The 12,958-nt window shown below is 42.2% G+C and overlaps 1 long non-coding RNA gene across 6 annotated transcripts in view; it reads right to left on the bottom strand.

Annotated features, from left to right (window-relative positions):
• The window catches only part of LOC116569568, a 107,802-nt gene extending 104,827 nt beyond the window's left edge, over window positions 1-2,975 (bottom strand). For all 6 annotated transcript variants that reach the window (XR_004277074.1, XR_004277077.1, XR_004277073.1 and 3 more), the window contains exon 1: window positions 2,898-2,975. This is a non-coding gene — a long non-coding RNA (uncharacterized LOC116569568). The remainder of the gene's footprint in view (window positions 1-2,897) is intronic.
• Window positions 2,976-12,958: the final 9,983 nt, after the last annotated feature.

Raw genomic sequence — 12,958 nt, 5'->3', positions numbered from 1 at the left:
AGACTTGGGGTGCAGAGAGGAGGAGGGATTCAGGCTACTTAGCTGGAAGAGTTCCAGCCCCTTGGGTGGGGGAGGGGAGGGAACACTTACGAGTCTTAGGGACATGGGCTCCCTTGTACCCACTCATGGCATTTCTACTGGGTGCCAAAAGCCCAGTTCATTTGATGGCAGCAGTCAAAAGATGCCAATGAAGGCATTCCAGGGCCTAAAAGTGAAAAGAACTCCCAGGGGATGACCAGGAATTGCATGGAGTATTTGAGATGGGCATCTGTATTTTCAACAAAAGCCCATGTTAGAGATTCCACTTCCTTCAGAAGACTAGACCACTTCTCTGGCCAAGAGAGTGATACAAAGAAAGGATTATTATTTCTACTTTTAATGGAAGCCATTGACATCAGCTGTCAAAGAATTTCACTGCCTTTTTCTAGAAAGAAAATTGCCTCTGCAAGATGTCCATGATATACTGATAAATTTTTAAAAAGGAATAATCTATAGCAAGAAAAAACCAGATATGAATTGTAGAGGTATATGCATAGGAAATCATCTGGAAGATTATACACCAAATTAAAGGTATCTAATGAGCATGCATTACTTTTGTAAGCAAAAATAATAATATCAAAGATTTTTTTAAGACAGACTCCATTAGAGAAGGTCCATTCATGGATAGAGCCCTCTCTCCAGTGACAAGCAGTTATACAATTTCTTCTGAGTTTCTCTGTGTCTGTAATTAAATCAGAATCATAAACCACAGGAGCAGAAAGAAGGTTCAGATGCAATCTGGTCTTATCCTTCCCCTCACTTGGAGAAAGCTGAGACCCAGAGAGTTTCATTCAGTCCATAAGGATTTGCCAAGAGTTCAAAATGTGCCAGGCAGGACTCAAGGCTCTGGGCTTCTCTCTAGGGCTTCTATCTTCTTGGAGCAGATACACCACCGATAACTGGATCCCATGGAACCTGATACATGACAGCAAATTTTACCATTCTTTCCCTTTGGGGAATTTTCTTGGAAGTTTGCCTTTCTAAAGACCTACTCAAATGTTTTTATTTCAAGTAATGTAATGAGTCACTGTTAGAAATATTCTTTGTTTTTTTCACATGAGAAAGATTTTATAAAGATATTTAAAAATTTTTTTTCAGGGGCGCCTGGGTGGCTCAGTGGTTTGGGCTGCTGCCTTCGGCTCGGGTCATGATCTCAGGGTCCTGGGATCGAGCCCCGCATCAGGCTCTCTGCTCCGCAGGGAGCCTGCTTCCCTCTCTCTCTCTCTCTCTCTGCCTGCCTCTCTGCCTACTTGTGATCTCTGTCTATCAAATAAATAAATAAAATCTTTAAAAAAAAAAAATTTTTTTTCAGACTGTATTATTTTGTGTGTGAAAGGCCCAACAAGGAAAATGTAAGAAGGCACAAACTTTAACTGGATGCCAACAAACTTTGAACGGCCCAGGTAAGAAGAAATAAGGGTCCATGCTAGGGCTGTAACTGAAAAGTATGATGCAACAGAACAAATGAAAGAGATACTTAGGAGGTAAAACCTTCAGAATGTATCAACTGAGTGGATGTGGGGATGAGAGGGGGAAGAATCAAGGATAAATGTGGGAAGATACAGCTTTAGAAGCTAGGGAATGGTGATGTCTCCAATACCTAGGAAAAACAAGAGTCGTTTGGTTAGGGTGGGGTAGGGAATGAATTTATCTTTAGGCAGACTGAGTTTGAGAAACCTTTGCTACATTTGAGGAAAAATTCTGATGGACACAGAGTCTGGAGTTCCAGAGAATATTGTACTTGGAGACACAGATTTGTAATATGACTCCATCATAGGACAGTGGTGAACACTGTGATAATGAATGAGTTTTTTGGCCTAGGCAGAAAGTGAATGAGAAGCTAAAGTAGTTACCATTGTCTAGTAAGGAACAAAAATGTTAAAGCCTTATGCAAAATAAGAAGAACTGATACAGGTGACAGGGAAGGAATAGAGAAGTAGTAAAACACCAGGACAGTGATAAATTACAAACACAACACAGCAGTTTCTGGGGAAAAGCTGATGAATCATGCTTCTCTAGCCAGGGGAGGTCTCCTGGACAATACGTGGCATGAGAAATGGGAGAGGTATCAAATTTCATAAAAGGTAATGGAGTCTCATGTCCAAAGGCCATGCAGATCACAAGAAGCCAGCAACTAGGGGCGCCTGGGTGGCTCAGTGGGTCAAGCCTCTGCCTTCGGCTCGGGTCATGATCTCAGAGTCCTGGGATCGAGTCCCACATCGGGCTCTCTGCTCGGCAGGGAGCCTGCTTCCTCCTCTCCCTCTCTCTGCCTGCCTCTCCATCTACTTGTGATTTCTCTCTGTCAAATAAATAAATAAAATCTTTAAAAAAAAAAAAAAAAAGAAGCCAGCAACTAAAGGTGGGGAGAGTTCTTAGCATTATGGAGGAGGCATGGCTCTTTGGGTTTCCTCACTTGGAATTTGACAAGACTCACCAAATCATAGAAAATTCGCCATATCATGGGAAATTTTATTGATGCCTGATTTCTGGGTGAACCCCAGGGAAGCTGAGGCAAAGCATGCAAAGCCCCAGCTCTCAGACATTTTGAACAAGACTTATTTTTTTTTTTTCCAAAAGAAAACACTCTTCTCCCATGACAACACATCATGACCGACTCCCAATTCTCAGCTCTCCCCAACACTTAACAACCCACACCCTATGATAGGGGTAGAGGAAACCTTGTCAGGAGAAATGGGAGACATCTGCCTGCTACAGAGACCTTCAGCTGCCTTGGCCACATCCGCCTTCTCTCTGCCAGCAGTGAGTATCTGCCACATGCTAAGTATCTTGATTCTTGGGTCCTTTCTCTATGCCCAGCAGCAAAAGAACAGAGGAGATTAAAATCACCTAGATCCTACCTGTCAGCGAGGAAGAATATTCTAAGATAAAGAATCATACGTTGTCTCCATGTGGTGGACCAGAAGACAACACAGGCAGGGCTGGCCAAGAATCTGACTCATGACAGTAAACCAGTGGGGACATTTTAACTAGACGTTTGACTCTGGGATCTTGTCACATAAGCACCTCCCCTTTCCTCCTGGAGCCTTCATGACCATATATGACTGCTAAAGAGCATGGTGAGAGAAGAGAGGGGTTAAGAATGAGGAAATGAAACAGTATAATAGCCAAGTTCAAGGATGGCAAACCCCTGGTATTGGGCTGGGAGAGTAACTTCGTTCCCTCTAGCTTCATGTTTCCACATGAGGGCCATGACTGACTCTCTTGGCCACTCCTAGCCCCTGTGGAAGAGGAGTGAACTACCAGACTGTCTAACTGGAAGCAAACACTTGTCTGAGGATGCACCTGTGTCCGCAAAAGACTGAAGAAATCCCCACCAACAGAAGGCATTACTGCTTTTGTGGGTTCCCAACAGAAACGTGGAGAAACAGATTGCACTGATGGCAATTTTGGCGAAACAGCTGGAAGGGCTCCACTTTGCACAAAATAAATCTGCAACATAATGTAAGTCATGACAATCACCAAGAATGAGCTTCTACTGGCAAATACACCAATGCGGCTGGGACACTGGTTTTGCCCAGAAGAGACTGACAGAAATGACAAATGAACACACATAACCTGAATGAGAATTGGAACACCCAAAGAGAGAACGAGAATATGTATTCAGGCCTTCCTGTGTGCTGAGCCCTGCATTTTATATACGTTATAACCATCTCATCTGTATGCTAATTCCCTTGGACAGTTAGGGAAACAGCATCAGAGAGACTGGGCAACTTGCCCGAGATCACACATAAAAAGAGGCAAAGGTAGCACTTGGAGACCTCAGGCCTGTCTAATTCCAAATCCCCTGGTCTGTCCACTCACGTGTATGGCCAAGTGGAAAGCAATGTGTTTTCCTCATTTTCTCTTTGCTTATAGTTTCAGTCCTATGCCAGAGCAGAAAGCCCATTGTCTAGACATAGCAGAGCAGAAGTTTGAGTTTGAACTTGGGCTTCAGAAAAATCCTAGGATCTGGTAAGGGACTTAGCTGCTGCTGCAAGGGAGGTGGCAGGACCACAAACTTTGAGGAAGACAGGCCCAAGTTCAATCCTAGCTCTGCCATTTCTTAATTAAGTGATATTACACAAGATTCTTTAACCTCCGAGCCTCAGTTTCCTCATCTGGAGAATGAGGTTGATGATAGATGCCTCAGAGAATTGTCATTAAGTGCTTAAAGTATACTTAAAGTTAAAAGGAGGGCACCTGAGTGGCTCAGTCAGTTAAGCGTCTGCCTTCGGCTCAGGTCATGATCCCAGGTCCTAGGACCAAGCCCCACATCAGGCTCCCTGCTTAGCAGAAAGTCTACGTCTCTCTCTGTCCCTTCCCTGCTCATGTTCTCTTTCTCCCTCTCTCTCTCACTCTCTCTCGTGCACACATGAGCGCAAAAATAAATGCATAAAAAAATATTTTAAAAAAAGTAATAATGTTGGGGCACCTGGGTGGTTCAGTGGGTTAAAGCCTCTGCCTTCGGCTCAGGTCATGATCCCAGGGTCCTAGGATAGAGCCCAGCATCGGGCTCTCTGCTCAGCAGGGAGCCTGCTTCCCTTCCTCTCGCTCTGCCTGTCTCTATGCCTACTTGTGATCTCTGTCAAATAAATAAATAAGATCTTTTAAAAAAAAAAAAAGTTAAAAGTATACTTACATGCTATCATACACCTGCATGTTCCAGTGTACCTGTACACTGTAGTATACCTATAAGCTATCGCACACCCGCACACTCTAGCACACCTCTATGCTACATAGTATATAGCATATAGTATATAGTGTATAATGTATAGTACATAGTGTATAGTGTATAATGTATAGTACATAGTGTATAGTATATAGCGTATAGTATATAGTGCATAGTGTATAGTATATAGTGTATGGTGTATAGTATAGTCCGCCCTCAATAATGTTAGTTCCCTTTCTCAATGTGAGCAAATGATAGGAATTGATCACAATGACAGAGACGGCATCGTGAAAGCAGTAGCTAAAAGACATCAAATAAAACTATTCGGAAGAACTAAAGGCAGGCTTTTTTCCATGGAGGCTCACATCCTGGTGAGAATCAGATCCTCAACTACTCGGGAAAAATGTACAAAGCCCAAATCTCACTGGAAGTACCAAGCATCATAGACCACCTTCTGGGACGATCTCCAGTGATCCCTGTCTCCCAGTGTTCACACTCTTGTGTAATTCTCTCCTGAGTGTAGACTAAACCTGATACTTGCTTACAACAAATAGAATACAGTAAAAGTAATACAATGTCACTTCTGAGATTAGGTTACCAAAGGCTGTACCTTCCCTCTTGTTGGCTTGCTCAATTGTTCACCCCCCACCCCCAACTGAGGTAAAGCCAGCTGCTATGTTGTGCTGCCCTCTGGAGAGGCCGTTGTGGGAGAAACTGAGGGTCACTGTCAGCCGAGGAGGAAACATCTTGATCGGAACTTAACTGGAGATTCCAAGCTGGAAGACCCAGGTAAGCCACGCCCAGGTTTCTGACTCACAGAAACTGTGACATGATAAACGTGTGTTATTTTAAACTAACTTTTGGAGTAATTTGTCACACAGCACTAGATAACTAAAGCACCAAGTAGTCTACCCTTGCACAATCTTTCATTTGAGTAAACATAGTCCAGAAGCCACAAATAATTAAAATCAATCCCAAGCTTAGGACACCTGGCTGGATCAGTTGGGAGAGCATGGGACTCTTGATCTCCAGGTCATGAGTTAGAGGCCCATGTTGGGTGTGGAGATCACTTTCAATAATAATAATAATAAAATAATAATAATAATTAAGCAAATCCTCATTAAAAAGAAATCATTCCCAAGCTTCACTGCCGCTTTGTGAAGAAAGTCTAAGCAAATACTGCCTTCTAGCCGCTGCCACAGCGCAAAGCCTCTGCCACTGCTTCGCAACAGTTATGTCTCCCAGCCCGTGGCTGCTCCACAGCTTCTCTCTCCTCACACCTCATTCTCAACTGCCTGCCGGAACTCGCCGTCAAATATGGGCCCTCAAGGCCCTTCTCTGCACTTCTACTGTCCCCCTCTTTAATATCTATCCCTTCTCCTCTTTGGTAAGTATATCTAGATCACATCAGACCAAAATCACTAGTGATTCTCCTTCAGTCTCGCCTGTTCTGGCCCTAAAGCGGTTAGAGAACAGAGCAAGTGACAGCGTTTGCCTTAGAGATCAGGGTGCTGTGAACCCTCACTCAGAGTGAGGATTTGACCCTCTCACTCCTGTGATGGGCTTAAGCTGTTCCATGAACAAGTACAGACCCCACAGTTTGTGGGCTTCGGCTTAAAAAAAGAGTAGCAGGTCCTCAGAGCACAGGCCAGCGGATAAGTTGGGGGTGTGTCAGCCACCACTTCTAGACAAATGCAGCCTTCTGGAATGAAATTTTCCTTTCAGAAAATTTTACAGTTTCTCTTTCCGTGTGTGATTCTATTTGGAAAGGGGAGATTACAGATATTTTTGAGCTAGAGATGTGTAGCTAGAGATGTCTTACATCCTCATGAATTAGGTTAGGTTAGGGTTTTATCCCACAAGCCACATTATTAGAAATAAAAATGTCTTCAAAATAAGAAAAAAATAATAATCGTCATAAAAAAAAAAAAGAATATCTCAGGCAGGAAGAATGCCAAGTTCCACCAATCCTGAATTTCTCAAGGCCCTGCTAGCTAGCCGGTGTCTGGTTGAAAATTTGCTATAGCCTCGTTCGGGGCATTCAGATAATTCTGAGTATATCCTGATAGGCTGGGCAGAGTCATTATCTCCCCTAAGTAGATCCAGTTCCAAGGGCAGGAAATTAAATAGCTTATTTTAGCCAAGAAGACTGCGGTAAATTAGCTAACTCTATTACCTTCATTGCAGTGCTTATCTTGCCCTAAAGGACAGCCTCGCAGCAGCACAAGAAACTCTTAACCACTGAGAGCAGGCGTGGCTTGCGCTGCCTGAAGGCTGAGCCTCACAGTGTCTGCAGAGAGAGAAGACCATTTGATGCCCCAAATGCCACCACTTTGGGTTCAAACAAGAACGTCTCAGGTTATTTTCAACAAGACAGTGAGCTCTGTGAAGACTAGGATGGTATCCTTTATTTCTGAATATATTGTAAGGTGCTCTCTGATTTTAGCTAAACCAGAATTTTTTATTCTCTAAAATGGGGGTAATGCATGCACACATTCGGAGCTGCAGAGAAAATGATCATTTGTGCACACTGATTTTTGAACAGTTGACAGTTGCCTGTCTACAACACCCTCTCTCTCTCTGCCTGCCTCTCTGCCTACTTGTGATCTATCTGCTATGTTAATGAATGGGGAAGAGAGTATCACAAGAAGGATAATGGAAATAAAATCAACCATAAAAACATATCTTTATTATTATGTATGCTATTTGTCTGGCACCATTTTCTTTTTTTAAGATTTTATTTATTTATTTGACAGACAGAGATCACAAGTAGGCAGAGAGGCAGGCAGAGAGAGGGGGGGGAAGCAGGCTCCCTGCTGAGCAGAGAGCCTGATGCGAGGCTCTATCCCAGGACCCTGGGATGATGACCTGAGCTGAAGGCAGAGGCTTTAACCCACTAAGCCACCCAGGCGCCCCGGCACCATTTTCAATAAAGAGCATCAAAATCTATAACAGAAAAATACAGTATTTTTACTATCTGCAAACTTAATATAGTACATAACTGATTTGTATATTTAACTATTAACAATTTATTATCATGACCATTCTATGGGTAAGAAAACTGAGTATTTCAGAGATTAAGTAATTTGCTGAAGCTATTCACAAATCTATAATAATATAGATTTATATATATTATATAATATATATAATATAATATATATTATATATATAATAAGGTTCTTATAATAACAATAGTATCTTTTGAGTATATACTATTTACCAAACACTTTACATACATGAGCCCTTTTAATATTTTCGGCAACCTCATTATTATACTAGAGACCATTATCCTACTTAACAGGATAGGAAACAGAGGCCCACATAACTGGCAACAATCAGTAAGTAGCAGAGTCCACGTGCTTCCTCCTGACAATATACCCTGCTGATTATGTAACCAAAAATCCTCAACAAAGTTCTAGCAAACCAAAATGAACCACACATTGAAAGGATCACACATTTGGATCAAGTGGGATTTATCCCTAGAATGCAAAGATGTTTCAAACATAAGCAAATTAATAAATATGATAAACCACATTAATAGCATAAAGGATAAAAGTCATATGGCCCTCTCAGTTGATGCAAAGAAAGCATTTGACAAACTGTGACATCATTTTAAGATAAAAGTTCTCAATAAAATGGGTATAGAATGAAAATACCTCAACATACTGAAGACCGCATATGACAAACCCACAGCTAACATACCCAGTGGTGAAAAGCTGAGAGTTTTTCCTTGGAAATTAGAATAAGACAGGATGCTCACTCTTAACCATTCTTATTCAACAACAAAAAAGAGAGAGAGAAGGAACAGACGCCCTGAACTGACACTCCCAAGGCCAGGTGTTCTGAGGCTGTGTATTTGCAGTTGAACTTCCTCTTCCCCTTAAGCCACCCTGTCTTTGTGATGAGCAGTAGCCTGGAGTCAGTCAGTTATCAGCACAGAAGATTCTCTTTAACAACACCTGAAGCCAACCACAACACTGAGAAACAATTCCAGGTGATAGATACAACAAAGGAGGAATGAAGGAAGAAAAAAGGACTCGGTAGATAAAATCTCTTTTCAAGTCAGTGAATCAAAAAAAAACAGTTATAAGTCTTGCTCCTTCCCAATGAAGTGTGTGTGTGTGTGTATGTGTGTGTGTGTGTGTGTAACAACTCTGAGAAATAGAATAGCACTTGTTAGAGGTAAGAGAAAGATGGGTTATCTTCCTCAGAGGATAGAAGGCTTGCAATAAGAAACAGCATTCCACTAACATAACATAATAAATAAATAAATAAATAAATAAATAAATAAATAAAAGTACAGACTCAACCATTAAACTTTTAGCAAGTTGAAAAAAAATAGCATGTGCACAGGCACAATTAAAGTACATTTTTAAAAATGATTTAATTTTTTTAAGATTCTTAAAATTTATTTTAGAGAGCCCATGTAGGCATGAGATGGGGGAGGGGCAGAGGGGAAGAGGGGTAAGGAGAGGTACATGTAGACTCCATACTGAGCAGGGAGCCTGATGCAGGGCTTGATCTCACGACCCTGAGACCATGACCTGAGCCAAAACCAAGAGTTGGACGCGCTCAATGTACTGCACCACTCGGGCACCACTAAAATGATATAATTTTAAGATTGGATTTTACATAGTTTTCCAGAGAAATATCTTATCTGGACTAAGTGAGAACATTTCTGCCAGCTGATAGATATTGCTTAATATAGTTCAGCCTGGTCCCTCCTGATGGGACAGTATATTGTCTCTATCAAGGAGTGCTGGCAATAGGGGTATTACCTGAAGCTAAAGTAAAGACTGATCAAGAGGGGCGCCTGGATGGCTCAGTGGGTTAAAGCCTCTGCTTTCGGCTCAGGTCATGGTCTCAGGGTCCTGGGATCAAGCCTCGCATCAGGCTCTCTGCTCAGTGGGGAGCCTGCTTCCTCCTCTCTCTCTCTCTCTGCCTGCCTCTCTGCCTACTTGTGATCTGTCTGTCAAATAAATAAATAAAATCTTTAAAAAAATAAAATTAAATTAAATTTAAAAAAAAAAGACTGATCAAGAACCTGGAATCCAGAGGAAAAATACCAATCAGTAAGATGCTTTGGATGACTACTGTTTCCAAGATGTATCGATTACATGATATGTGACCGAAAGTATGATGGCTCTGGAAGTTCAGACCAAAGCTTTGAAGGGCATATCAGAAGCAGTTCAGTCTGAGAGGAGTGTCAAAGGGCAGGGAGGGAGAGTAAGAACTCTAGCAATGGTTGAGCCCTGCCGTAAACTTGATACCGAGTGCTGGTTTTCATGCTTATTCTTTTCCTGCCCATTAGGCACTTACTTCAATCTGTGGTTTCTCCAAACTGCCGTATCTTTGGCCTCCCCAGGAATAACCATCTCAAGGAAACTGAGATAACACAATGGCAATTAAACGCTGGGAGGAAATGAGTTCTTGCCATCATGGGATAAAGACCCCCAAAGACACCGGTTTGGTTGCTAGAAAACATGCAGCTCAGTTCAAGCCTAATGTAGGAAAAAAAAAAAACACAGCATCAGAATGCTGGAAAGGTCAAGCTCTTTCCACAGTGGGAGCTGCTATGGTTGGCCGGCCAAATGTTAGCTCCAATTCAGTAACAAGAGATAAGGAAGGGACAGTGCAAACCCATAAATCTCTCTGCCATGCAGCCTTTTATCTGAATATGTTAAAAAAAAAATCGAGACAGGAAATATGTAACCCTAAAGCAGTAGCCTGATACATTTATTAGCTCTAACTAGGTTTTCCAAACATGTAACATAAGTTAATTGAGACTTCAACGGAAGCCTTAAATTGCTAGCCTCTTCTACCCATTTAAAATTTAGAAAATCACAGTGCTCCTGATGAGAATTAAGGGAGCTGTACTGTTTGAAGAAATGGGCCCAGGAACCAACCACTCGCCACTAGAAGTCTACCTGTAGACTGCAACAGTTGATCCCTGCTTTGGTACCATCTTGCAAATGGTGAGTCAAGTAAATATGACTAGTCCATGCTAAGGCACTAAATGTGCAAGTTCTCATTATTCAGTGCCCAAATAAGGCCCAAGATGGCCAATCCTGGCTACCAGTTCAGATCTCTCCTCTAAAGAGAAGGGAGTTGGGGGAAATTGGAAGGGGAGGTGAATCATGAGAGACTATGGACTCTGAAAAACAATCTGAGGGGTTTGAAGAGGCAGGGGTGGGGGTGGGAGGTTGGGGTACCAGGTGGTGGGTATTAGAGAGGGCACAGATTGCATGGAGCACTGGGTGTGGTGAAAAAATAATGAATACTGTTATGCTGAAAATAAATAAATTTAATTTTAAAAAAAAGAAACTTCAAATACTCACTACACAACTATATGCACATTAGACTAGATGTCTATACATATTTTTATCTATGTTATTAAAGGTTAATGTAAGCATAAATACATACACTTACAAGTTCAAATACCATATAATCTTACATGGTTCTAGAATTATCTACCAGTCCTTCTCCCTAGGGAGTTTCGTCAGGCACAATTAGGCTAGACTGGTGCTCAACCGATGCCTCCTGGAGGACATCTGACTATGTTTGGAGACATTTTTGATTGTCACAATTTGAGGTGAGGTGCTACAGGAATATGTGGGTAGAGGCAGAAATGCTTCTAAAAACCCTGAAATGCCTAAGACAACCCCTCAAAACAAATTAGCCAGTCCGACTTGTAGAGAATTAGGATACTGATCGTCTTTCCTTCATCATCCTGGGTCCACGTCTACGAACCTGGCCCACCCATGCCTCACAGCTCTACCACCAGTAAACACAAATGATCAGTTCTGAAATGATAGCAATTTCCCCAGATCTCTACCTCTCAGATTCTTCGTTGCAAACTTCTGAGTCCACTCTACCTCATTTAAACAGAAAACAAGGGGCACCTGGGTGGCTCAGTGGGTTAAAGCCTCTAACTTCCGCTCAGGTCATGATCCCGGGGTCCTGGGATCGAGCCCCACATTGGGCTCTCTGCTCAGCAGGGAGTCTGCTTCTCCTTCTCTCTCTGCCTGCCTCTCTGCCTACTTGTGATCTCTATCAAATAAATAAAATCTTAAAAAAAAAAAAACCAGAAAACGAATCTATTCAAGACTATCAAGCAACTTGCAGAATTTCTAAGGTGGGGCGGGGGACAGAGAACCAGTTTGGGGTTAGGCACCTGGAGCAATGTGCATCCCACCATGCCACAAAAGACCACACATACACACTGGAGGGGCCTCTGCCACCCCTGCGCCAAAAGCTCGAGTCCAGCTAGGGCCAGCTTTCTCTCGTGGCTTACTTCTGCACTCAGGGTTCATACAGATGGCCCTAGTTGGCAGAGAGAGAGTAAAAAAACACCTCCCATGCTTGATGACAGGATGGAAAAGATGGAAAAGCAGCTTGACTTGTGGACTGATAAGACGACAACCAATTCTTAAAAAGCATAGTGGGCAGCATTGTTGTGAGGCTGAAAGCCAAAGGAATCGGTGGTCCCCCTACTATAATTAAAATATAGTTTCATTAGAAAACACCACATTTAATTAATTATGTATAAAATACATATTAAATAGTGTCTTTAAACAGAAACCCACGGAAAACAAAGTTATGGATTGATGTATGACCAGAGGCATGTGGGAGCCCTACCCTATATTTATTTCCTCTAGGAGCAATGACTCCATATTCACTAATTCGGTATTCATGCTAATTCAATATGCAGGACATAACTACTGCAAATAATGAGAGAACTAACTGCATCTTGGTAGGCACTTCTCAGAATCAACATCATGCATAAGTATAAATTCCTGATGGTATACGCTTGCCTGAGGGCACATTTGAAAGGCTTACTGAGTGGCTGGTGGGAGGTGCACTGCAAGGAAAGAGAGGCAGATCAAATAAATAAAATAAAAAATCTTTAAAAAAAAAAAAAAGAAAAGAAAAGAAAGGACAAATGAGAGGAAAAGACAAACGCCTCCTATTTCCATGTAAGATTATGGTTTTGCCAAAGATCCAACAACTCAGCAGCTCCTGGAGTGAAAACCCAGTGAAATTAAAATGATTTGCCAAACACCAAATAGCTCAGTGACCATGGCGTTCCTCCCTGGAGTATGGTTCTGTCTTTTCTGCATTTTCCCCACAGTTACAGAAAGATCTCCTCATGAAAACGTGGCCAACAACACAATATAGTCATGCCTATGGGTACGCCAGCCATGTCAGGACCGCCCATTGGCAGCTAGCCACCAGCCAAAAGTCCTGGAA

Source organism: Mustela erminea, chromosome 11 (assembly GCF_009829155.1).
Source record: "Mustela erminea isolate mMusErm1 chromosome 11, mMusErm1.Pri, whole genome shotgun sequence".
NCBI lineage: Eukaryota > Metazoa > Chordata > Mammalia > Carnivora > Mustelidae > Mustela > Mustela erminea.
This window is presented reverse-complemented; position numbering and strand designations above follow the sequence as displayed.